At 45.7% G+C, this 25,711-nt stretch overlaps 1 long non-coding RNA gene across 1 annotated transcript in view; it reads left to right on the plus strand.

The window, feature by feature from the left end:
* The window catches only part of LOC138471662 (uncharacterized), a 496,524-nt gene that overhangs the window by 279,424 nt on the left and 191,389 nt on the right, over positions 1-25,711 (plus strand). The window contains exons 3-4 of the long non-coding RNA XR_011268480.1: positions 8,341-8,578; positions 18,785-18,918. This is a non-coding gene — a long non-coding RNA (uncharacterized lncRNA). The remainder of the gene's footprint in view (positions 1-8,340; positions 8,579-18,784; positions 18,919-25,711) is intronic.

Genomic DNA, 25,711 nt, shown 5'->3' on the forward strand with positions numbered 1-25,711 from the left:
CAGTTTTATGAGGATAGGTTTGGGCCACCTTCAATTTTGAATGTGACTATCCAGGAAGAGGCAGGAACTGTTATTTGGGAACCCCAATTGGATTTAGATACTATTCACATGATTTGATCACCAAGTGCAAGAGATCTCGAGCCCCAGGACCTAATGGGCTTACTAACACCTTTAAAGATGAGAGTGACATCTGGGCGAATCTCTTGTACTTGGAATTCAAAGATATTCTGAAAACAGGGATTACACCTAGTTCCTGGAATATGTGGTCCCCATCTTCAAGTGTGGGAGCAGGACTGACCCTAGTAACTATCGACCAATGTCACTAATTGACGCTGATGTAAAAGCTTTTCGGCATTCCCTGCTCTCACATCTTGAAGATTGGGCCTCTGCTGTCCACCCCCTGGATGAATTCAGACTGGCTTTAGGAAAGGTCACTCTACCAATATGAATGGCCTCGTTCTTAAATGTATCCAAGAAGAGGCATGGTCACAAACTAGGGGGTGTACCTATTTGGCCTCGATAGACCTGACGGCCGCATTTGATTGCATTGACCGTGGCCGATTATGTGCCAAACTGGCTAAATGACGGATGCCTGCTAGGCTTCTGAGATTGGTTAGTGGGGTATAGGAAAATTGTGGGATTCAGGATCGTCTTAGCCAAAAGGGGGATATTTCGAGGAGAACACGATCTAACCGGGGAGTGAGACAGGGTTCTGTCCTGGCTCCTTGACTCCCTGTCTATTTAATCAGTATTTCTCCGATGTCATGCTATCACTTGCCAAAGAAGGGCTGGTTGCTCCAAGGATTGGAAAGACAACATTGTATGGCTTGCTTATGCAGACGGCCTGCTTATTTTTGACCTCACTAAGGTCGGGCTGCAAAGACCACTGAACAACTTTGAGAATTATGCCAAGGATAATGGATTGTTTATCAATCCTACTAAAATGAAGATCCTGCGCTTTAGAAAAGCGAAGGCACAATTTAAAGGATCTGTGTGCTGTGTTGGAGGTATGTCCCTCAATCTTTTGGACACAGTCCAATATCTGGGCTTCAATTTTTCTGCTTATAGGGGATCTAAGATAGTAACTGAGGCCCTTATTCACAAGGCAAAACTATTGGAAGCCCAGATTGTAAAGATCTATCGAAAGTTCGGAAGATTGTCTCTCAAACCTGCAATGATGTTTTATGAAGGTAAAATTGTCCAAAATTAATCCATGGGCTAGAATTAAAATCTGACAATAATTGTAAAACCTTGAACAGAATTGAGGGGACAATATGGAGGAGAATATTTGGGGTCCCTAACTTGGTGCCGTTGTCAGCTATCCGCTTTGAATTGGACATTGTATCCCTGTGGGCACGGGTGCAATGGGCCTGCCTCTCATTGTACTCGCAAATGAAGGCTCCTCTTCGAAATTCACTATACGAACTAATGGGTAGAAATTTGGATCATTCTCGAGTACTAAGTAACTTTAAGATGAGCTCAGAATATGTCCTAAACGAGATAGGCGTGACCATGGAGACCTTGATTTCAAACTCTATGAAGGCTAAGCGAGCCTTGTTTGATTTTGATTGGACCCGGACCACCTATGCTTTTCATTCTTATCATCCTTGAGTCATCTAGCTCATGAGCATAGACGCAGAGGCTCCTCAACTGAGATCCTGTTTCAATTTCCAAATCCCTGTTATACAGGTATCTTATTAAGGGCTAGGTGGAATGTATTACCTACTAGGGAAATCCAATTGCGGAGAGCCCTAATTTTGGCAGATTCAGCTGGTTGCAGGTTCTGCACGGAAAAACTGGAGACCTTAAGGCACCTTTTGGTTGAGTGCGCACCACTACAGGGCCTGAGAGCTAAGTACCTGGAGCCCCTTGCAATGAATTTAACTATGTTTGATGATAATTTTATATGGAAGCACTGTCTTGAAATTCACAATACTTGTGAAGGGCTTGCTCTTTCAGGTTTTATTAAATCACTGAGGGGGTAATTCATAGAATTCAGCGCACAAGTGGCGCACGCGGCTGGCGCACAGTGTGCGCGTGCGAATCCCTGCGCCAGCCGCATGCGCTGAAATCCATTTCCGCGCACAACGTATTCATGGATTCCAGCCACCAAAACTAGCCGTGGCGCACAGTGGCGCAGCGACCCTGCAGCAGCGGCAGTTACGCCCCCAAGAACGCCTCCCGCGCAGGGAAAAGCCATCAACATACCCAATCCAGCGCAAAGGGCTGCGCTAACCCTGTACCAGCACAGCAAGTGGGCTACGTGTATCACTGGGGTGCGCGGGAAGTACCTCAAGCGATTGGCCCCGTGCGAGCAGGGTACGCGTATTTCAGGGGTGCGCGGGAAGTTCCACACGCGATATTAGCAGGGTACGTGTATTTCAGGGTGCAGGGGAAGTTACACACGCGATTCCAGCACGGTACGTGTATTCCAGGGGTGCGCAGGAAGTTCCACACGCGAATAGCCTGGGCGCGTGTATTTCAGGGGTGCGCGGGAAGTTCCACACGCGAATAGCCTGGGCGCGTGTATTTCAGGGGTGCGCGGGAAGTTCCACACGCGAATAGCCTGGGCGCGTGTATTCCAGGGGTGCGCGGGAAGTTTTACACGCGATTTCAGCAGGGTACATGTATTTCAGGGGTGCCGGGGAGTCCTACATGTGATTTGACAGTGTGGGTCCTCCCAGGTGTTCCCTGTACATCCTCCACGGCCCCTGCAGGCAACCCACACCACAGGGGACTACCCTGCATCCCTGGTCATGTCCCGCAGGCAGCCCACCCAACATGGGCATGCCCCCCAGCAAAGGCACATGTCTCCTTGAACTAATGAACACCAACTCATGTCCCCCACCACCCCCACCCCCCAGCACTGTGGGGCACCTGCGAGCAGGCCCCCACCCATGTCCAACTCATGTCCCCCACCACCCCCACCCCCCAGCACTGTGGGGCACCTGCCAGCAGGCCCCCACCCATGTCCAACTCATGTCCCCCACCACCCCCACGCCCCAGCACTGTGGGGCACCTGCCAGCAGGCCCCCACCCATGTCCAACTCATGTCCCCCACCACCCCTACCCCCCAGCACTGTGGGGCACCTGCCAGCAGGCCCCCAGCCATGTCCAACTCATGTCCCCCACCACCCCCACCCCCCAGCACTGTGGGGCACCTGCCAGCAGGCCCCCACCCATGTCCAACTCATGTCCCCCACCACCCTCACCCTCCAGCATTGCGGGGCACCCTCCACCAGGCCCTCGCCCATGTCCCATCCATGCCCCCCTGCACCTGGGTCCCAACAATCCCCAATCATGTCCGTAATGGCCATCCTCCCCTGCCAAAAGGCCCAACCAACTATCACATCCACCCACATATCAAAGGCAATTACATGTTACACACCCAATGTAAATAATGCAAATGAACACATGTCTGTCACACACAATGGCTGCAAGTGAATGTTAAAACACCCAACATGACATGCATGAAAGTAATGAGATGATACGACACATTGAAGGATGAAAATAAAAATGTATTGAAAATCAACTAGAATGGAAATGAAATTAGAAAAACCACAAAGCAAAACAACAAAAAGAAGATGAATGTCCGTGAAAAAAATCCAAAAAATCAAAAAATCCATAGAAGAACTATATACAAGACAATCCCGGGTCCATGAGCCCAACCAAATGAAACCTAACTATGTCAACTAACTAAAAACTGAACTATATACAAAAAAGTGGCGCATTGTCCAATCGCAACCAAATAAAAAAAATAATAATTTAAAGGAAACCTACCACTAACTATATAACTATATACAATGGCAGCGGGCAAGTCCTGCGGCTCACTCTTTGATGTTGCCGGCCAGGGCATCATCGAACTCCATGTCGATGTCCTGGAGGCGGGACTCTGTCCTGGCCCCGAGGTCTCACAGGGATAACCCCATGTTCACCTCAAACTCCCTGCGAGCTTCCTCGAGGCACTCAGCCCGCCTCAACGCCCGACGCATGGAGAACTCCGCCCTGACCATGGTGAGCCGCTCCTCTTCCGCCCGCTGCCGCTCCGCACCTATCCGCTGGACCAACTGCTCCCACACAGAAGACACTACCATCCCAGGGTTCTCCTGCCCTCCGGCCGATGCCTGCCCCTCTGATCTTGATGGCCCCGAGCCATGATGCCTCCCACGTCGAGCCTGCTGCTGCCTCCGACGCCACTGCCTCTGCCAGCACGACGGCATCCAGGATGATGGAAACCACCGACGCCGTCGTGCACGTGCCCTGCCCGATGATGCCGTCACATCCTCCATCTGCTGGGGTCCAGTTGCTGTGTTGTCCACCCCTGCTGGACCTCTGACTCCCGACTGTGGCAGGGATGGGATCCCCACCGAGCTGGCTGCATTGGTCAGGGCAGGTCCACAGGGGGCCCTGGTGGCATCTGGGCCGGAAGACGGCAAGGAGAACGACTGGCGTATAGTCTCCACAGAGGAGGAGAGGGCCGCCAGATTGGCCGACACATGCAGGAAACCCCTGAACATGGCCGATCCCAATTGGGCCACGTCGGCACGGTGCTCTTCGTGATGACGTGCGTGCTCCTCCTGGGAAGCACGCACGGCATCACGAATCACAGCCGTGCGCATCGCGACCCCAATCAGGACCTTCTCCACACGGCCAGGGGTCCCCTCGTCCGCAGGTGGAGGGGAGTCAGATGACATGGACATCCCCTCTACCTGCGGACAGGCCTGGGACGGGGCATCCCTGCTGGTGCAAGGTGGTGCACCCACAGGTTCAGGGACAGCGACATGCACAGGCCCCTCCACGGTGACCTGTGCTGCCTCCTGCCCCTGCCCCTGGACTGCACCACTTGCACCAGCAGGGATGCCCCCACCAGGCCCCATGTGCGCCTCAGTGGCGGCCTCCTCCTCCTCTTTGGAAACCACCAACCTGGATGGCTCCTCGCCGTCTACGGCCGTAGCAGGCCCCTGTGGGGGCTCACCCACCCCTTCCGCTGCAGCCGTGCGGGCATCCCCGCCGCCTTGCTCCACAGCGCCGTATCCGCCCTCTCCTTCACTAGCCGCTGCGTAGAGGGAGACATAGAACACAAGCATCAGGGTACTGTACAATGGTCCCCTAGACAGGAAGCAATAGCAGATGAGTGCCACTGTCAAAGTACACTTCCATCATGTCACACCACAACACATGTGTCAGTCCAGGCAAAACACACACAGTGACAGTCATGGTGCGTGCCATGGACATTTCAATGCATGTCCAATGGACTCTCGAATCATACAATGTAATGGGACTCACATGCATCATGGGTCATGCCTATCACATGCACACACTTCACCTCAGTCACATCCATCTGGCCCCGTACACCCCAATCACAGTGCATACAAGGATGACTAGGCTGCATCAGTGAATCTGTACATTGTCACAGACATGTGTCATGCATCCATGGCACTCACAAGTCACAGACACGCAGGTCAGGCACACAGACATGGATACCACATATGTATCTGGCATCAGCACCCATCCCTCGCCCCACCCATGTCCAGGAACAGAGACTGCCATGCTCTCATGTGTGCAATCTGCACAGGGCTCCCCATGTCGCATTCAAACACATGCAACAACCGTGCGGTTCACACATTACAGGTCGCACATGCATTCCCATGATGTCCCTGCACACATACATGCGTACATGGCCTATGTCACACATGCAGGCAAGTATCCGACAACCAGCACACTGCAACATGCCCTGTCTCACACAGCAATGCTTGGCCACTTACCGCTCAACTCCAGACGGGTCTCCCTCTCAAGGACCTGGGCGTGGAGCGCTGGGTGTGCGCGTTCCAGGACCCTCAACTGGATGGAACTCATGCGGCCCCGGCCCCCCTCCACGAGGCGCCGGGCCTTCACGAGGGTCCTGGACCTCAAGTCCTCCCAGCGCTTCTTGACCTTCTGGATGGTGCGGGTTGCCACCCCCTCCGCGTTGATGGCAACCACACAGTCGGCCCAGATCCTATCCCGTCCTTCCCTGTTGGCGCGGGACGATCCGAAGAGGGCATCATACTGCCCCAGGACTTGCTCCACCAGGACACCAACTTCGGTGGCAGTGAAGCTGGTGCCCCTCTGCCCCTCTGGCCGGGGGTTGCCACTGGGGTCAGATGTGGATGTGCCCGACATGGCAACCCCAGGGGCAGGAGTGGGTGGGCAACTGGGTCCTGGGGCTGGGCTGTGGAGCGATGTTATTCGAGTCGGGAGTCTTCTGTACCAGCAGGGGTGGACACAGCAACTGGACCCCTGCAGATGGCTGATGTGCAGGCACCAAATGGCAGGGCACGGTGGCAGCAGGCAGGCAGGCAGGCAGCAGCAGATGGCACGTGGGAGGCTGCTCGGGGCAGTGGGGGGCAGTGATTCGGCCTTCTGGGCAGGAGCGTGGTCTTCCGTGTGTTTTCGCGTGGCCAGCTTGATACGGAGTGATTTGGCACGTGAAAAATCTGCACGTCAGCGTGTAATTCGAGGAAAGGCCCTTAGCGCGTAAGCGCGTCAGCACGCGTACGTGATTTCATTGGACCAAAGGCCCTTACAGCGTAAGCATGTCTGTGACGTTTTGCGCACGGGCTTTTCCCTGGCAGGGCTTGGAGATCCCGCGTGCCTTTATGTTCTGTACGTGCTTTTCGTGCGGTGCGTGTGTTTTCCATCCGTTGGGGTTCACACGCTATTACTTCACAGCGGGTGTTGGCTACGCGTTCTACTACACGCAAGGCAGACGGTGAGTGGTACCCCGCTCCTGAAATACACGTAGCCCGCTCCCCCAGGCCCGATCGCATGAGGAACTTCACGCGAACCCCTGAAATACACGTAGCCCGCTCCCCCAGGCCCGATCGCGTGAGAACCTTCACGCGAACCCCTGAAATACACGTAGCCCGCTCCCCCAGGCCCGATCGCGTGAGGAACTTCACGCGAACCCCTGAAATACACGTAGCCCGCTCCCCCAGGCCCGATCGCGTGAGAAACTTCACGCGAACCCTTGAAATACACGTAGCCCGCTCCCCCAGGTCCGATCGCGTGAGGAACTTCACGCGAACCCCTGAAATACACATAGCCCGCTCCCCCAGGCCCAATCGCGTGAGGAACTTCACGCGAACCCCTGAAATACACGTAGCCCGCTCCCCCAGGCCCGATCGCGTGAGAAACTTCACGCGAACCCCTGAAATACACGTAGCCCGCTCCCCCAGGCCCGATCGCGTGAGAAACTTCACGCGAACCCCTGAAATACACGTAGCCCGCTCCCCCAGGCCCGATCGCATGAGGAACTTCACGCGAACCCCTGAAATGCACGTAGCACGCTCCCCCAGGCCCGATCGCGTGAGAAAGTTCACGCGAACCCCTGAAATACACGTACCCCGCTCAATCGCGTGTGTAACTTCCCGCGCAACCCCGAAATACACGTGCCCCGCTCGCACAGGCACTATTGCTGTATGTTGCCACTTTTGTAATGCGCAGGGACGCTACCGCCTGCCTTCGTGTGGCGGACGTGTTTGGGCTTGTGCGTGTCTTTCGCTGTGCGTGGCTTTGCCCTATTCGATTCCATGAATACGTGTGGTTCGGGTGCGTGTGGGCGTTCCGTCTGCTTCCCTGCAGTACATCCCCAGTTACGCCCTTGTTTTTGCGAGTTGTTCCCCATTCCGCGCGTTACGCCCCGTGTTCCGCCCACTTTCTAGTGTATGCGCAGAGGTTGTGCGCTTTCACTGTGCGCGTCGCGCACGTCTTTCGGGATGTTGCAGTGACGTGTGCGCCATGCACGGGTTTGGCGCACATCCCGAGGAAGACACGCGCAGGGACTTCCATGAATCGCACGCGTGCTTGTGCGCCTCTTTTTTTCCGCTTGGGCCTGCTTGCGCCTGCTTGCGCGTAGATTTTCGGCGCACGTTTGTTCCATGAATCAGCCCCTGAATCTCTAGATCTGAAAGTATCTGGAATGTAGGTACTGACATGTATTGTACCCTGATAGATCTCTTTGAAATATGTGAAACAAACGCATATCTGATCTCTGTTTTGAAATTGCATTGGTTTTATTGTTTCTTTTTTATTGTTATTGTTGCAATCTAGTGTGCATTGTCTACATATTGTGAATAGTTTCTCTTTTTTATGCTATGAATTCTTTTTTTTTACATTGTCCTTTCTTTTTCTCCTTTGTTATATGAATCTACATGAATTATCGATCTACTATTTTGTTGCTGATTCAATTATTTGCAAAGGTCTGAAATAAACCAATTAAAATAAATAATAAAATAATACATGATAATTACGGGTTGTCAATTCACTGCAAACTAACTTTATCCTGTCCTTGCTTTTTAGCCAACAAGTCTTCTATAAATCCATGATTGTCTAAAAAGCCACGATTGATTGACAATGCACCTGATGACACAAGGCCAATTGGCGAATGTGGGGACCTTTGGTGGAGTGCACACAAAGCTGTTTCTGGTCCACCAGTATCGAGTATATCTCATGAACTCAACAGAGACTAACCCACTTCAGCAGGAGGACGAACTCAGTAGTTGAGGCGACCCTCATATTTATTTATGTATTTAATTATGTATGTATTTATTTATTTATTGTTACCTTTATAGACGCTTATACAGGATTGTTTCAAAGCGCCCACAGGGCAACAGGGAGGGGACAGGGGCTGATAGACAATGGAATTACAACAGTGTTAACTAATTAAATACAACAAAATAAGAGACAATGGGGAGGGGAAGACGAATCTACTATGCCTTGTGAGTGTTCAGAACGTGCAAGTGAAGTGGTTCAGCGTTCATCCAATTATGACCTTCCAAGAGCCTTAGGCCTCCGATGTCCATCTTACTCTAGTGTGTGGAAGGACACACTCCCTTTGAATCAGTCTAGCTGGTTAGTGCCAGGTCCGATGTCCATGTGTTAGGTACACTGTGTTCGCGAACCTGCTCTAATTAGATTGAACCCTATCCAAAAAAAAACGGTTTTCCAGTTACAAACAATCATTCATTAACCCATGCGTAAGTCCTTCTGCAAATGGTTTGGAATGTCCTAACTCTTGTCCTTGCAGCCTGGAATCAAATATGTACTTGTCAGATCAACTCAACATAAATCAATACTATGGTTCCAATGCTTATGGCCAGAACCTGCACTCAGCCCTGCCTTAACACATGCCCCTTTGACACAACTCTGCACCTTTATCAGTCCAGGACTCAGCTAAGGATAGCTCAACAGTGTAAATTGCTAGATGCTGGAATCTGAGGTCACATGTTCAAATCCCACCATATGATGAGATATGATATTTTATTTATATCGCGCTCGTACACAGGTTTTTCAGAGCGCGACATATGCAATATGCATGTAGTATTTTTATAATGAACAACCCCATCGAGGGATCAATGGGCCGGGAACTATACTTAGTAGGATAGACCCAGAAAAGAATGAATTGGAGGCAGAACTCACTCTGCAGATGGAGAAATGAGGTTTGATGTCTGTTGCTCAGGTGTTTTAAGCCTTAGTTGAGAAATTGCTTCAACAGTAGTGTCTTGAGTTCTTCACTGAACCGCAGATGTGTGGTGACACTGTTGCACAGTAAAAGCACATATAAGGAGCAGCAGTGGCACAGCTGGAGTGGGATTGGGAGGCTGACACCCCTCTTGCCTACCCTCCATGTCATAGTGTACTCTTCCTACTCCCGACTTCACTGGGCCCTGGCCTGAATGTAACACCATTTCTATCCTTGCATTCAAAAGCAGGCCTACCTCCAACCCCCTGTCCAATGGCCCTGACTCGAAGTGTGAATGTATCTCTTTCATGAACGAAGCTGGAGGATGTTGGGTGACCCGTGCTGTGAGCTCAGGACCATTGCAGTGTGTGCATCTTGCTTGATTTGTGGCCATGTATTGATGGTGCTGTCCCCCTCTGTACCTCCTTTCCCAGATCAAGCTTCGCTGCCATGCCCCACCCCAGCAAACCATCCATTGCGCTTAGTACATGAATCGCTTTGTTAGTGAGACCAAGGAGGAGTCCTGGAGGGAGAAAGGGCATCATTCTTTTGTGAAAGCGCATTTAAAAATGAAAACACGTGCTTGATTGTGTGTCATAAATTCAGTGTGTGTGTGTGTGTGTAGCGTGTGTGCACCGAAAGAGAATGAGTGCACACGTCGGAGTGAATCTGCAGTGTGTATGTGTATACAAAGAAGAACAAAGGTGCATGTGTTTTTGTGACTGCGTCTGTGTGCATTTATGCATGTGTGACATTATGTGCGGAAGCGCGGTGCATGCATGTTGTTTATAGGGTGGTGGGATTTCACCGGCATGATGAATATGTTTTGGCATGGATTGCGGGAAACATCATGAAAGTGTGCTTTAAAGCGTGATACATATATATTTAGGAAACAACAACATGAAAAAGTGCGTTATTTGGCCTTGCGGACATATGTTGTGGACACAGACAGCTGAATGCACTTATGCACTGCATATGTTACGGGCACCGTCATGAAAGTGTTTTTCGGTGGCAACACTGGCACACATAGTAAGACAAAAGTGTTTTACAGGACAATGCAGTCATACGCTTGCTACCCAGGCGCTGTAAAAAACCTTTACACGACCACGCTAACATGGATTGTGGGGTCCATCCTGAAAGTGTTTAACTAAGCAATACTAGCATATATTTAGACACAGACAGCCTGAAAAAAAACCTTAATAATTAATGGGCTATTACCCACTTTTTCTCATAACTCTTGCCACAAAATGCACCATTACAACCCATTATTTTGTTCCCAGGAAGAGAACTCTCCTTCCCTAAAAGCCTAATACATTTGGTTTGGGCTCCTCAGTACTCTCCCACCAAATGGAAGCAATACTCGCACACCTTGAATGACAAAAATGACAAGCCTTCGCTGACCTTGTTTTGTTTATAATGGACGAGCCCCCTAAAGAATCTCTGTTGCCCTGCCAGCAAAAATGGCCCCTAATTCTGAGAAGGCCTATACCTTAGTTCTCTCTCTTCGGCAATTTTGGCATTCCACTCTTGCAGTGGTGCGGCTTCTGAGATGCCAGTAACCCCTGGAGATGGCTAGATTTTCAGCGCTGTGTGGTGGCGCTTGAGTTGAAACCTGCCTTGATTCTAAGCCATGCTTTTTTAATGAAGATTCAAGATGGTATTAGCCCCCAGCTTAGCTCCCTGAACACGGGAGACACATGGCTGAATATACTGATGCTGATGAATAGTTTTATCTTGCCATGTTTGATTTATTTATTTAAGTAGGGCTATTGATATCAGGGACGTCATTTAGGGGTCGCCTCTGAGGTCTCCCTTGCGACCTCTAAAAAAAAACAAAAAAAAAAGTTATTTTTTTCTTTTTTTTTTTGTAGTGCAAGCTCCTGGGCTGTGGCCAGCACCATGTGGCTCTTTACTTCTGGAGTGACTGGCTTTCTTGTTCAGGCCCCTTAAGAAGAAGAAGAAAAATAAGAACAGGAGTGCCACAAGTCTAACACTTTCAGCACTGACCCTAAATAAGAAAGAATAGGAATACCAAATAATGTGTCTTTCTGGAATTCTATACAATAATTGCTAGACTCACTAAAGGTTTATTTCAGGCACACTTCAGGGGGTGAGTCACTGATTTAGCCTGTTCTTAAACGTCTCAACTCAGCCTTTCATCCTTTTGAGGTCGATAAATGAGTACCAACACAGGTTGGGTGATATTGGGTGTATATTTTTTCTATATAAAGCGCTTACGCGTAAATGCTATATAATAACACATCATTATCATTTGGTCATGGACGTCTGCTTGCATTCACAGTATTTTGGTAATATGGGCCTATTCACACTGATCTTATCGATACATATGGTGATCCATTCTTGTATGAAATGTCCATTACATTATAGTGATATTGTAACCATAGTTTTCGTAGTGTACAATGCTATGTGATGCCGTTGTTTTGTCAACGTGTGAAAGGTTGTGTTCCTTCGCTTCCCGCGATATCAGTTTGGGGTGGGGTCAAATGACATCACTTCCTGTGATGTTATCAGGGGTCAAGGGTTGTGTGATATCACTTCCGCTACTCCTGGCATTTTGGTGAAATGATATCCCTGATTGATATAACTCTTATCAAAAGCACTGTTCATGAAATGAACATCACGGCACAACAGTATGCAAGCAAAAAATCAAGCATAGAACTCCAAAACAGACCACCAACAATTATGCAAAACAATGTTTTTGCTGAAATTATCTGGAACAATATTGTTCTACAGATGTTGTTTTGAAAGATTCTTGTGCACACTCGAAATAGGTCATAGTTGACCATCCAAAGGAAGATCCTTCAAAGGTTTTGGTGGCAAGAATTGAAATTGACCAAGGTGAGAAGGCAAACAGATGTAAGGAGAAACTGGGAACAAAAACGATTCGAAGGGAAAGAACAGCCAGGATAATCTGGAGCAAGAGCATGAATAAATATTATGCAAAGGAAATAAAACTGAAAATGACAGAATGCAAACCAGAACGGAATGATAACAAAGCATAATCAAGTAAAGCCGCATGAAGTGAGCAGCTAATGAACGAGAGAGAACCAAGGTTTGTCATAATAGTTCAGTACAAGAAATGTTTAACAGATCAGGCAGTTTCCAAACATTAAAGAGTTGAAACTGGCAAATGCACGAAACAGAAACAATGTGTTCTTGACGGGAAAAGTTAGATTCACTTTAAGAAACAAGAGAGATAGCTGGAGTTGGACTGAAAAGAGCAAAATGTCAGTGCTTTTGGAGTTAGAGATGAAGAAAGTGAGAAGTCATCCAAGATTTAATAGATGATAAAAAAGAAGATAACCGTTGATGTTAAAAGTCAGTGAAAGAAGGAGGGGAAAGTGCAATCCAGATATCAGAATAACAATGTGCCTAAAAACCGAAATTCATGAGTAAACAAGCTAAAGGACAGGGTACACAGAAGCCCTGTGGAACCCCAAGGGGAAACGATGGAGGAAGAGACATCAGGCCCTTCCAAGATACTGTAAAAGTGCAGTCAGACAGATAGGAAGAAACAATCAGGAGCAGAATCAGAAATCCCAAGAGAAGGCAGAGATTGACACAAAGTAGTGATTGATGAAGTAAAAACCGGCACTGTGATCTAGCAAAACTGAAATTGCGCTACGCTCATGCATGGCGTGTACAATGAAATGAATCAGAGACTTACAAGATTATTTTCCGTAGGAAAACCTGAGCAAAAACCAGATTGTAAGGGGGAGAGAAGCGATACAGTATTAAAATAAGAAAACATTTGAACAATACTTTCTAGTAAGGGAGAAAAGCAATTGGACAGAAGTAAAAAATCTCTGATGAATCAAGTGCAGGCATTTCAGAAGGGGAATGTGTTGCCCTTTTTTCAATTCAATTCAATTAGACTTTATTTCGAAATGTTTATTTCACAAAAGTACAAAGTAATCTTACAAAAATACAACATTCAAAACACTTGCTAAAATGATTTTGTACTTCTTTAAAAACCATTTAAATTTCTCACAGATAGTGCATTTTTAATAAAAACCATAAATAGAATGGGCAACGTTCATGCAAGGAGAGCACCAGCATTTTGGCTTCAGCTAATGTACGAACATTATACAATCTAAAAATAGGAAGAAGGAGCTTTCTCCTAAGCATCTTCAGCGTGGGACAATAGAATAAAAAATCAGTTAGGTCTTCCACCGTGATGGCATTACAGCTGCAAAACTGGGCTGTATTCTGTGTCTTATTAATAGACCAATTGGCCACCTCAGAGGCTACTGGTAGTCGATTTACTCTACGATTAGATAAAATGCACCTCTTACGTGGATTGAAAAACTAGCAGGTATAATGGTCCAAACTCGGCTGTGGGCTATGCTCCAACAAATATTGAACCATGGGGTTTTCAAGCTCACAGCGATGCCGAGTGACATCATTTTCCTGTAAGGAAGCAGCTTTAACTTTTGGGGTAGCTACTGCCCCTTCCTCAAAGGGCCTAATGCATATATTACCAAATTCCATCGAAGACAAAACCTGCTTTATGAATTGCCACGGGCTGCGCATTCTCACCTCTGAAGCAAATAGATGCTTTTCCATACTATGTGTAAGGTGACAATTACATCCCTAGTGTGCCACAATCTTGCCCACCGCATCAATGGTTTCAGATTTAAAATTGAAATATCTCCAAAGGTGGCTTTCAGGTGCAGCAAGTATGTAAGAGCATCTGTCCATAATCCAAACAAGCAACGCAAAACATGGTTCTCTTTTTATTGAATTGGGGCTATAAAAGAGTGGCCCCACACTTCGGGCCCATAGCCAGCAGTTGGCACTGCTTTTAGCATTTATACATGCGATGAATAGTCTCCAAAGGGCAACCACCATCTTACTAAATGGAAAAAGTGCACCTCACTTTTGCAAATTGTATGATGAAATTAGACACCCAAGAGCCCCAATTTATATTATTCTTAATAATAATCCACACACAGGAGACTACTCTCCCCCATTCCAGACTCCCAGAAGTTGCATACATTATTGCATTTTTGGTAGCTCGCACTTTTGACGACCCACATATCACCTTTCATTTATCATTATTAAGGCTCAGATCACGGGCTGCCATAAAATAAACAAAACCAGGAACTGAAATGTGCAGTGCTCTTGGCCAGTAATACAATACCATCTATATACGCGAGGGCAGTGATATGTCTGTGCACCTTGGTGTATGAGCTGTTATGGCACCTATATGAATGAATAGTCAAATTATACGCAGATTGAAAAAAAAGGGGCACCAGCAGGCAGACCTGCCTGACACCCCATGAAGATTGAAAAGCCGGTGACAGTTCACCGGTTTTTCGACATACGCACTTTTGCAGTCAAGTTTTCATGTAGGGACACAAGGATGGCAAGTTAAAGTTTAGGGAGATCTATACTCAAAAGAAATTCCCATAGCATTCCCCAATTAACATTATCGAAAGATGAGCGAAGGTCCATAAAACCCAAATTTAATTGAGTGCCGTAACCTAACACAAATTTATCCAAGACCAACCCTAAATTTAGTGCCTGTTCAATTGTCCCAACTCACCTACGAAAGCCATGTTGCTCCTCCAACCACATTCCAGTGGACCTCACCCACTCATTTAATCTATTATAGATTAATCTCCCAAACCACTATGCTGTAAAATCAACCAATGAGGTATGGCAATAACAAGGGTCTGCCCTACCCCCTTTCTTGAAAAATATCCTGCTTCCAACTTGGCGGGGAGAGATGGTTGGTGCTAAATGCATGTAAACACTTCGTAAATACCCAGATTGCTGAATTTATCTTTAGGCTATCCAACCAAGCCATGTCACTCCCAAGCGCTTTCCCATTGGCCAAGAACAGTAGAGCTTATCGAACTTCTAGAGAAGAAAACATAATTGGGTCATTGTCTATACAGCTCTTCAGAGATTGGGCCGATAAATAATTCATGGGCAACAAATACATTGCTGATAGAGGAAAATTATGTAATGTGGAAACATTATTCACCCAATCACCAGACGAGATATGACTAACATTATTACTTTGTTCGACATCTAAAGTACGCTCCACTATCTTTCGGAACAAGGTACTAATCTTGTTGTGGACAGTGTCCTGCAATTTTCACCACACGTCACACGTCTGGCAGGCTTTTGCATTGATCGAGCCCTTATAATTAAATGTACCTATTCTGACTGCATATACATCTCTAGGGCACTTTTTAACTGCTCTAATCAAGGTGTTTTCAGTGTCCTGCATTCTTTTATATACCAACTGACCCTCCAGGGGTAATATCCAATTTTATTAGCCACAATGCAGTGCCCTGCTGACTACATAACTGCCTCTTGAAGTGATCTAGGCCATCCAACCTAACATGAAGATTCAGAATTAGGGGGTTGTGGTCACTACCCTCCAGGGGTACTATCCAATGTTATTAGCCACAATGCAGTGTCCTGCTGACTACATAACTGCCTCTTGAAGTAATCTAGGCCATCCAACCTAACATGAAGATTCAGAATTAGGGGGTTGTGGTCACTTTCGGCTCAACGCTATATCTGCAAATCAGATATAAGATGCGAATCATGGATGAAAACTGTCATTCCTGAAGGTGAACCCCCCCTACACCCACCCCTGCTGGTCAGATGGGAACTTCCCATTGACAGTCCGTAGGCCTAGTTCAGATAGCAAAGGTAGCAAAAGCGTGCTAGATCGCGACATCTGGGAATCTGTAACCATTGGTTGTGATATAGTACATTCTAGGACTTCTTCCTCAAATGCCGAGCCCAAACCTGAGCACTCCCCCATCCTAAAATTTAAATCACCCTCAGAAATAAAATCAGAGTGATTACACCCAGGTTGCTGAACGCTCTCTAGCTATTTCCTTGCCACATTCAGATATTCCAATACATCCTCCTCTAAACCATGACCATAACATGAGGTATAAAAATAAAACATTATAGGAAGTGTCAACAAGGACAAGGAAAGGACCCAAGGGTGTAAAGTCACGTCACGCCACACTACCCATATGCAGGAAGAGAAAACAAGAGGCACGGTAGGAGTTTGGCGTGAGTCTGCCTTGGTGCGGGAGTCTAACTGTATTCTGTGATTCTGCTGCGTGATTTCACTTGGAGCCTCATCTGAAGCTGCGCATTCTATCTGCCTCCCATTACTTTGGTCTGCAGAGCTTCGCTCTGTGCTCTATGCCATGACCTGCAAGAGGAGGTGTTATGCTTTTAACAGCATTGCACGTGCGGCAGTGCACATGGGAGGAATGTGTCGTGAGTGTGCAAACAGCGGCTGCCTGATTCCTCAGGAAAACATGGGACAGTTACTGAATATTTCAAGGGCAACTTTGTGGGCATAGCTGATGTTCACCCTATACACAGTCATTGTGATATTGCTAGCAACCCAGGGGCCCCTACTATAGCGGAGCCCAATAACAATAACTCTCTTTTAAATATCTGCTGTTCAATACAAGCAGATTCCGCACAATTGCTTTCACCATCAGTTGCCCCTATGTGAAGAAGGGCTCTTGAAAAAAATCACATAGCAGAGGTCGCTCATGATGGGGTACGCTTGCCTGTGCTAACAGGATCTCCTTACCTAACAGGCTTGTTAGACGTATTTGCTTTAATCCCAACCGCCTCATTGGCAGAACTACAGATGGATGACGAAATTGGTAATGACCATAAGGCTATGGATATCTTAAATGATATCTGTTCCTCCTTAGATACGCATAATATTGTAACAGGCTTTGCGCTAAAAATTCTACTGAAAATAATCTACAATATCCACTGTCTGGTGCAAAAACATTCTTTAATTTTGGAAACCATCAGTAAAAAATGTGATGTTGGTGGCACTTCTTCAACTACTTCAGTGACCTCAAAAGCATTACATGGTGTATCTTTGTTTGGCCCTGCACCTGAGGCTCTAAATACTGAAAACTCAGAGTCCACCAAAGTAGAATGTCTACTTGGCAGTGACGAGGATGAAGAGTCAGAGAGCAGGAGGAACACGTAAAAAAGACCTTAAGATTTACACCGGAAGTTGCATCCATATCTGTTCAAGACGATGCAAGTACTAATGGTGATAAGGAAAAATCATGGACAATTTAAAATAAAAGCACGGAGAAGGGCTGCTAGGAAAAAAAAATGAAGGGCTCCAAAGAGTGGTCAACCTGACAAGCTGGCTGCTTACCAACAGAGAGAAAAAGAGACGAGTGGACAGGCATCAAGCAGCTGTAAAGGAAGTATCAGTTTCATCTAAAGAGATAGTCGGCATGATGATATGGTGCGTGGATGGTTCAAACAAAGGGGGGGGGCAATAATCTGATGAACAATAAACTGCAATATCAATCTTCCATACAGGTCCCCAATAATCAGGATGGAAAGTTCCTTTCTGTAACTCAATTCACGAGAACCAGTCTGTTTTCTAGTTCTGACTTGGTTATAAACCAGAGCCGTTTGCTTTCCATTTTTAGTATCATGCCGGCTTTGAGAGTTGTAACAAGTAAGGACTTTGTATACATAGAACAGGCCAAATGTTGTCAAGCCAAAGTATCGAGCGTTCACTGTACTACTGCGGAATGTGTTAACTTAATTAGAATGAATGCTGAGTATTTATTAGTGGGGCTTTGACCTTGATTGTGCGTTTCCGCAGAAAACACCTAAAAAAAGCGGAAAGTAGTGTCGTGCCTGGCAAGGGGACGAGGAACAATGTGGCTTTGATAGACCCTCTGTCTGTACCATCAACATGTGATCCCTCGGTGAAAGCCCATTGGGAATGATTGTGTTCCTTCCTTCCCCCAGTGTTTACTATAGCATGATCCACTCTGATAATGAAATCTTGGAGCACCGGGGGTCCTAACCACCTATTTAGGCACCATGGCTCTATTGGTCTTTTAATGCCTGCGAATATAATTCTGCTGTAGCAGTCTTGGCTGCAGGAAGCTTCCAGATTGGATGGTTACTCAAGCTTTTTTAAAACCTGCAAAAAGAGGCATTAAGGGTTCCTCATTTGGTGGTCTGATTACATTTATATTCAGTGAATTAAAATGTAAGGCGATCCCCTTGAAAGAAGAAAGTAATAAAGTTCTGGTGGTTGCAGTTGATCTTTGGTCTAAAGACGCAATATTGGTGGTGAATATATATGATCACCCTGAGATGGTAACACAAAGTATTCAGCAATGTATCCATGAAATGTTGTGCCACCAGTTTGACTGAATCCTGATATTAATGTTTTTCTTTGTGGAGGCCCTAATACTAATTGTCTGCTCCCAGATGCTGACCTTCTCCTGTAATGCACTGAAAATGAAGAGGTCCTTAGAATGGACTGAGTTTTTTGAAGACAGAGGTGTTCATGTTGAATGGCTGCCTGAGAGGAGATGTGCTCGCTGCACCCTCATGGAGGAATGGTGAGATGTCCTCTTCCATTCACTATGTTTCTGTTAGAGAAAAGGTGATGCATTGGGCTACAGATCTCAATGTGGTGATGAATACCTATGGTGATCATGCCATTTTATCATTTTGCTGCCACCTTTCTGTGGTTAGGGACAAAATATATGATAAAGTAGCGGCCATAGAGGTAAATTTGGGTGGAAATCGAATTGGCTGGATGGACACAAATTTGGAGAGAATTACGTTTTTTATGTCACAAGTCAAAGTTGATTATGACCATTTAAATAGTGCCAATGGCAGGGTAGAATGGATAACTTCTATTGCATATGATGTTTTACCAATGGGAAATCATATATTCATGAATAAAAATGTCAGTCCAGGAAGGGTGTCTGATAAAACACATTGGTTGCCAAAAGAGATATGAGATGAGCAATCGGGCGTCTTGAGAGGTAACACCTTTCAGAAGAAGGAAAGACTTGTTTAAAAAAGCAAATAAAAAATGAATATGTAAATAAGGTGAAACAGTATAAAGTCCTGGTGGAAGGTGACAGCAAAAAGCTATGGTCAGCCTATAAATCCATTACTCAGAGGAACCAAACAGATTTAGTGTGCTGTATTAGTGGGCGAATTTGGCGTGATTTCCTTAAAAAGTTGTTTGCAGGTAGTGATGATATAGTTGTTGCTAAAGGCAGGGTGATGCTTGGTTTCTACCATGACTCCATTGTGGAGATCATTAAGAAACTGAAACATTCAAAATCTCCCTAACCAGACGGGATTTGCATATCATTGAACCCTCGTTTGTGGGCAGACATTCTGTGTGATCTATTTAATAGGGTGGCAGCTTATGGTCTGGTCCCTGACTCTTGGAGGATGTCTCATCTTGTTCCAGTTCATAAAAAAGGCAGATGCAATAATCTGGAAAATTATAGGTTGTTGGCTTCAATGGATGTGTCAATTAATATTTTTTCTATGTTTACACTTAAGGAAATGAATATGTGGATTGAGGAAAATGACACACTTAACTGAGCTGTTGCCAAACCGGCATCAGAAGGGCCCCTCCACAAGCATACATATTCTTACGATTAACACATTGATTGAGCGGAGTAAATTATGTATGTCCTTTTTGTGGACATTACATCTGCATTTGACACCATAGATTGAAAGAAATTGTGGCTAAAATTGGAGAAAATGGGCCTGCCAAATGATCTATTGTATGCATGTCAGCTTCTGTATTGAAACAATAAAGCAAGAGTGTGTTTACACGGTTTGGGGGAACTTTCTGACATTATCTCTATCAGGAGTGGAGTTAGACAAGGTTGTGTCGCGGCCCCCTCCTGTTTAATCTTTATGTCGCTGATGTTGGTGGCACTTTGGCATTAGTCAACAATGCCTCTCCAAGGCTTGGCACTAAGAAAACTGGTTGGCTAGGATAACCCAACATTTTGGTGGGCATATGACACAGTGCGCAAGCCATACTTGATTATGCGGAGGAAAATGGGTTGATAGTAAATCTGGAAAAGAAAACAATATATGGTATTTGGGAAAAAGGCTCTACTCACAAATGAATCAGGCTTGATTTGGTGACGTGTCCAGAGTTCCTAGCTACACCTATCTTGGCTATGAAATTGAGGCTTGCAAGACTAGTAACCTTTTATTAAAGAAAAGAAGGTCAAGGATAATTTCACTTTCGGCTGTTAAAATGCAATTTTCTAAAAAGACTGCCGGCTTCAGTCTCATAGGTGTGTTCAGTGTATATAAGCAGAAGCTTGTTCTATCATTGCTGTATGCATTGGAAACTTCATATAGGGATTATACTAGATTGGCTGACAAAACGGAAGGTGCGATTTGGAGGAAGATGCTGGGGTTACCGGGATGAACCACAATTGAAGCACTTAGATTGGATTTGGGGCTCATTTCAATAGCTACCCTGATAGAGATATATAGGGGGAAGATAGTTATGAAGATAATGTATGCCACTAAAAGTTGTGAGGGTGGCTATGATACAACGTAAAAGTGTTACTTTGGAATTATTCAAAAAGTGAATGAGGATTTTTGCTCCAATCGGATGGATCCCTAGATCGGAGGAAGGCAATGGATATGCGTTGAAATCTTTTACTGTGTGTTCTGAAAGAAGGGATTGGCTCAAAAGCCATGAGAAAGTTACCAAATTGAATTCACTTGCTACTTTTGATCAGATGGGTTTCATCTATAAAAAAAAAACTCAAGAGTACTAAAAGATTGCTCCCTCTCCAACCCAAGAAGAACGTTCATGCTCCTCAGATTACCTAAGCTTGATGTCTTGATATAAAGGGTGCGTGGTCACAGATTCCAAAAGAGGATAGCACCTGTCGTCTCTGTGTGAACAACCTACAGATTGGAACATCAAAACATGTATTAGCGTCATGCAATGCTGTGACAAGGCTATACATGCAATATTATAGTAAACATGTTGAAGATGTAGGAAGCATAGAGTTTTCGTTGAGATGTCTATCTGGATACAGTAAGGGTCTAATAATTAAGCAATAAGCCCCCAGCTGCAGGGGCATTACCTGAACCCGAAATGCCCCCTTGACGAGGGGCTTATTGCTATTAGTTCCCTGGTCCATAAGACCCATAAGACCGGGATTCTAAAAGTATTTTCTATCTGTTCTGAAACACTCCAGCGTTGCGGAACAGGAACAGAAATGTAAATAAATGTTTAAAAAATGGCCACCTGAAGTCCATTTTCCCTTTCCATGGTATCCGTTGAAAAAAAAAAAAAGTAAGCAAAGAAAATGACCGCCATGGAAACGGGAGAAGGGACTACATCTAGTCCCTTCTCTCGTTCAATGGCAGGAGAGAAGGCACTACCTGTAGTCCCTTCTTCCAGTCCATGATGGCCTGTCAGGGCTCAGGAGTGGATACACTGGGGACAGACGTGTTCCCAGAGCAGCCACTACTGAAATGTGCCAATAAGAAGGTAAGTGGGGTTGGGAGGGTGGGGAGGGTATTGTTTAGATTGGGGATGTGGGGGAAGGGAAAACACTTATCTCGATCCCCGGCGGGGGAACCTCCAGCTGTGTGGTGGCTCGGAGTGGGGATTACCTCATTCTGAGCATCCTCATTGGCTGAGTGGCTGCCACCCCTTCCCTGGCTGGGGACATGAAGGAACATATTGGGGAGAGGGATTCCTGGTCGGGTAAAGCCCCGGCGAGGGCCAATCAGATTGATTGTTACAATCTGACTGACCCTCGCTGGGTAATAATTGCTGTTACAGAGATGTGGGAAAGTGCTGCTGAAAAAAACGTGTTGCCAAATAATTCTTAGTAGGTGTAAATTTGATCTTCTCGCAATGTTTTTTACTGTATTACTTTGTATAAATGGGTAAGAATGGTATCTAGTATGTATTTAATGATTGAAGGTGGGATGCTCTTTTTATTTTTTGCTTTTATATGTATTCTACTTTTGCCTGGAATATGAAATAGAATGTTTCTGTGATAATAATGTTGTATGTATTTGTGTGCTAAGGTTTTAGAACTATATGCACAATAAAAAAAAGAAAGTAAAAATAAAACAGGAGCAAGCAGCCACTTCCGACCCTTCACTATTGGCTTTTTAAAAATATCAGGGAAAAGACTAGAACATGACGAACATTAACAAATAAAATTACCAAAAATGAAGACTAAAAATGTAATCAAGAAAACAGGCAATGGATCAGAGGAGGCTGCTACAGGATGAGAAAGAGGAATGATTTTAGTGACATTTACATCGGAAACAGGAGAACAATAAGAAAAGGATGTGAACATAGAAGTGTTGCATGGCTTTGAGTGGCATGAGAGCTGCAGGGAGCAAAATCCAACCCCCTTTCCCCCAGGTGTGACAGTATCAGTGCTAGGAATTGGATGGTGGTCCTGCCTACAGCAAAACGGGGTTAATCGTTTAATAGGCATGAGAGCTGGTAACCAGAGGGTACAGCCAAAGATAATAGCCAGAGATTAGAAGCAAGGGGACATTTATGGCATGGAAATGTCGAGCTGCAGGCCAGAAAGCTATGATTTATTGAGGGTTTTTGGTGCGGTTGAGTGTGAGGTATGTCCTCCGCATCCAAAGGGCTAGACTGGTACCAAAAAAAACAAATCCAGGTGCCAATTAAAACCTGGCCTACAAATAAAATATTACTAGAACCTGTTGAGCTTTGTATGAGGAGTTTTTTTTTTTTGTCAAACGTTGTGGCAAATTGTGCATTTTGAAATACATCATTCACTGATATTGGTCAAAACTACCAGGTGCAGCATGTACTGGCTCCTCAAACTGGCCCACACTGGCCCACAAAACTGGAGGACGCAAGCCTTTGGAGCATGATCGGAATAAAGCATTTTTGAGGCCTTCACAGCATCTAAGGCCTACCTCTGCGCCCTCAGTGTATTGGTGGACTGACATATCTGGGTCATATAGGTCAGCTTCTAGATGCTCCATGTACAGGTTGAAAATAACCCAGTGACAGGATGGACCCTTGAGGGACTCTGCAAGTGATCAGAAATTCCCCATCTGGATCAGTTGGGATCTCCCTAACATGTCGAGAGACGCATGAGTCATGTTTGTGGTTGACTGCATTAAGAGGTTGATTAGGACTAGGAGATGTGAACCCTCTGTATCCATGATGTGCAGCGTGCCATAGGTTGAGTGCTGCATCTGGGTCTAAACCCAGGGTATAGCCCTCAATCTGCCCACACTTTTCTGTTTGTAAAAATAACAATAAAGCCACTGTCCTTGTGATCATCTTCATCATCAATGGAAAACTGGTAATAAAATGTGAATGAGGTCTTCTAGATCCAGATTTGACTTTTTCAGAAGCAGGCTTATTAAGACTGTTTTGAAAGATGCAGGATTGGTCACTTGTGAGAAGGACACCATGACAATTGAAGGAGGGGCAGGAGCACCTGGCCTTGCATTGATTGGTTGATGATGGAGATACGGAGGACATCGTCCACGTATGTAGTGGGGTTAAGGGATAAACGGATACAGGAGCGTTCAGTGGCCGAGATGGGCCTGAATTTTGACCATTCCTGCTTTACTTGTGGGGATCCACAGATGGGTCAGCGTGAGGGTGATGTGTTGAATCTGTGTCCTACCTTTTGAACTTGTATCAATAGAAAGGTCGTTTATGGCATTCCATTTCTGACTTGGTTGTGCAATTGGGGTTCCGGGTGTGGATTGCAGCATTGCTCTATGGCCTGAAATATAACTCTGCTTTTGTTTGCAATCTTTATTATTGTTGCTGTGTAATGATGGTTATTATATTTTATGATGGTGTGACAGTTGTTGCACAATTTTCTGGGAATGTTGATGTTAGCATGCAATATAATGACAGCAACAGAGTTCCTCTTTTCAACAAATGGTGCACTTTCTGTCCCTGAGCAACCGAGGAGGAGTGGTTTTGTATTATGTGGTGGTTCTCTTTCTTTCGTTTCTTTCGTTTCTTTCTTTCTTTCTTTCTTTCTTTCTTTCTTTCTTTCTTTCTTTCTTTCTTTCTTTCTTTCTTTCTTTCTTTCTTTCTTTCTTTCCTATCTTTCTTTCTTTCTTTCTTTCTTTCTTTCTTTCTTTCTTTCTTTCTTTCTTTCTTTCTTCGAGCACTGCATGTGCCGTTTGATTTCTTTGATGCCTGATGAGAGCCTATTGTAGAACATAAAAAAATATATTGTAAGACTATAAGGGTAGCCTGTCTATTGCGCTTAGTGAATACTTCATCCTAGAACCTATGGTAGCCTGCCTGTTACGCCTAGAAGATGTACTAAGATAGCCGGTCTATTGGGCTTAGAAGACTTTGAAGGTACCTCTCTATAGTGCCTAGAAGAATCTATGAGGGTAGCTTGTCTTTTCTCACAGGCAATCTGATCACACAGTGACATCAAAGAAAAATAAACATCGGGGCTCAAGGTACGTATACATGCACCACTTTGGTGGACATCTGTCGCAGGCATGGCTATCCATCCACACACAATAGAATGCAGCAATGACCTAGGACAAAATTCGGTCTAACTGGACACAACGTTTTTGCCTCCTTACACCGAACTTAAACTCAACACCTCTGCCAATAGAATATAGCGACAACCTACGCCAAAACTGTGGTCTAGCCGGACTCATCATGTGTCTCTTGAACTTGCGCTCTCTCATGACCTCCCTCAGCACACATCACACATGCCTGACCTCTTGGGTTGCTTACTGGAGCCTAGCCAGCCCAGCTAATTCCTAATCTTGGCCAAATGCACACACAGAATATGAACCTTTTTTGTGAATGTTCCCATGCCTGGACTTTGGTCCCCGAGGGTGTTACCACTACAAGCCTGCTGAGACCACAGTACTGGGGCAAGGCACTCTATAAATGACTGCTACTACTAAAGCTACTGCTACCCAGATTCATGCTGGCTGTAAGAGAGTGCACAGCGATGTGTTTATGCTTCTATAGGAAGGCCCATGAAGAAGGGTTGCGCAATACAGGTATGCAACTGTTACCCTTAGTTGCTAGGAATTCGATAGGTGACCCGGATTGCAACCATCCAGCTTGATGGGCTTGGGAAATAACATGTGCGGGGACGAGGATACACATGAGGTTGCCAGGTTCTATGATGTGCTGTTGAATGTACAATATATCGAAAAGGTTCAAGCATCCCTCATTAGTGGATATGGTAGAGGTGCTGGCCGTTAGGTTAAAGTCACTCAAGAAGACTTTGTGTTGCTGATGATGCAGATGTCCTTAGGTCAGCAACATTGTCGAGGAAGTTAGAGGCAGCACCTGATGGATGGGAGATCAGGTGACATTTTTCATTATGT

The sequence above is a fragment of the Ambystoma mexicanum genome, chromosome 8, assembly GCF_040938575.1.
Source record: "Ambystoma mexicanum isolate Mex_15411 chromosome 8, UKY_AmexF1_1, whole genome shotgun sequence".
NCBI lineage: Eukaryota > Metazoa > Chordata > Amphibia > Caudata > Ambystomatidae > Ambystoma > Ambystoma mexicanum.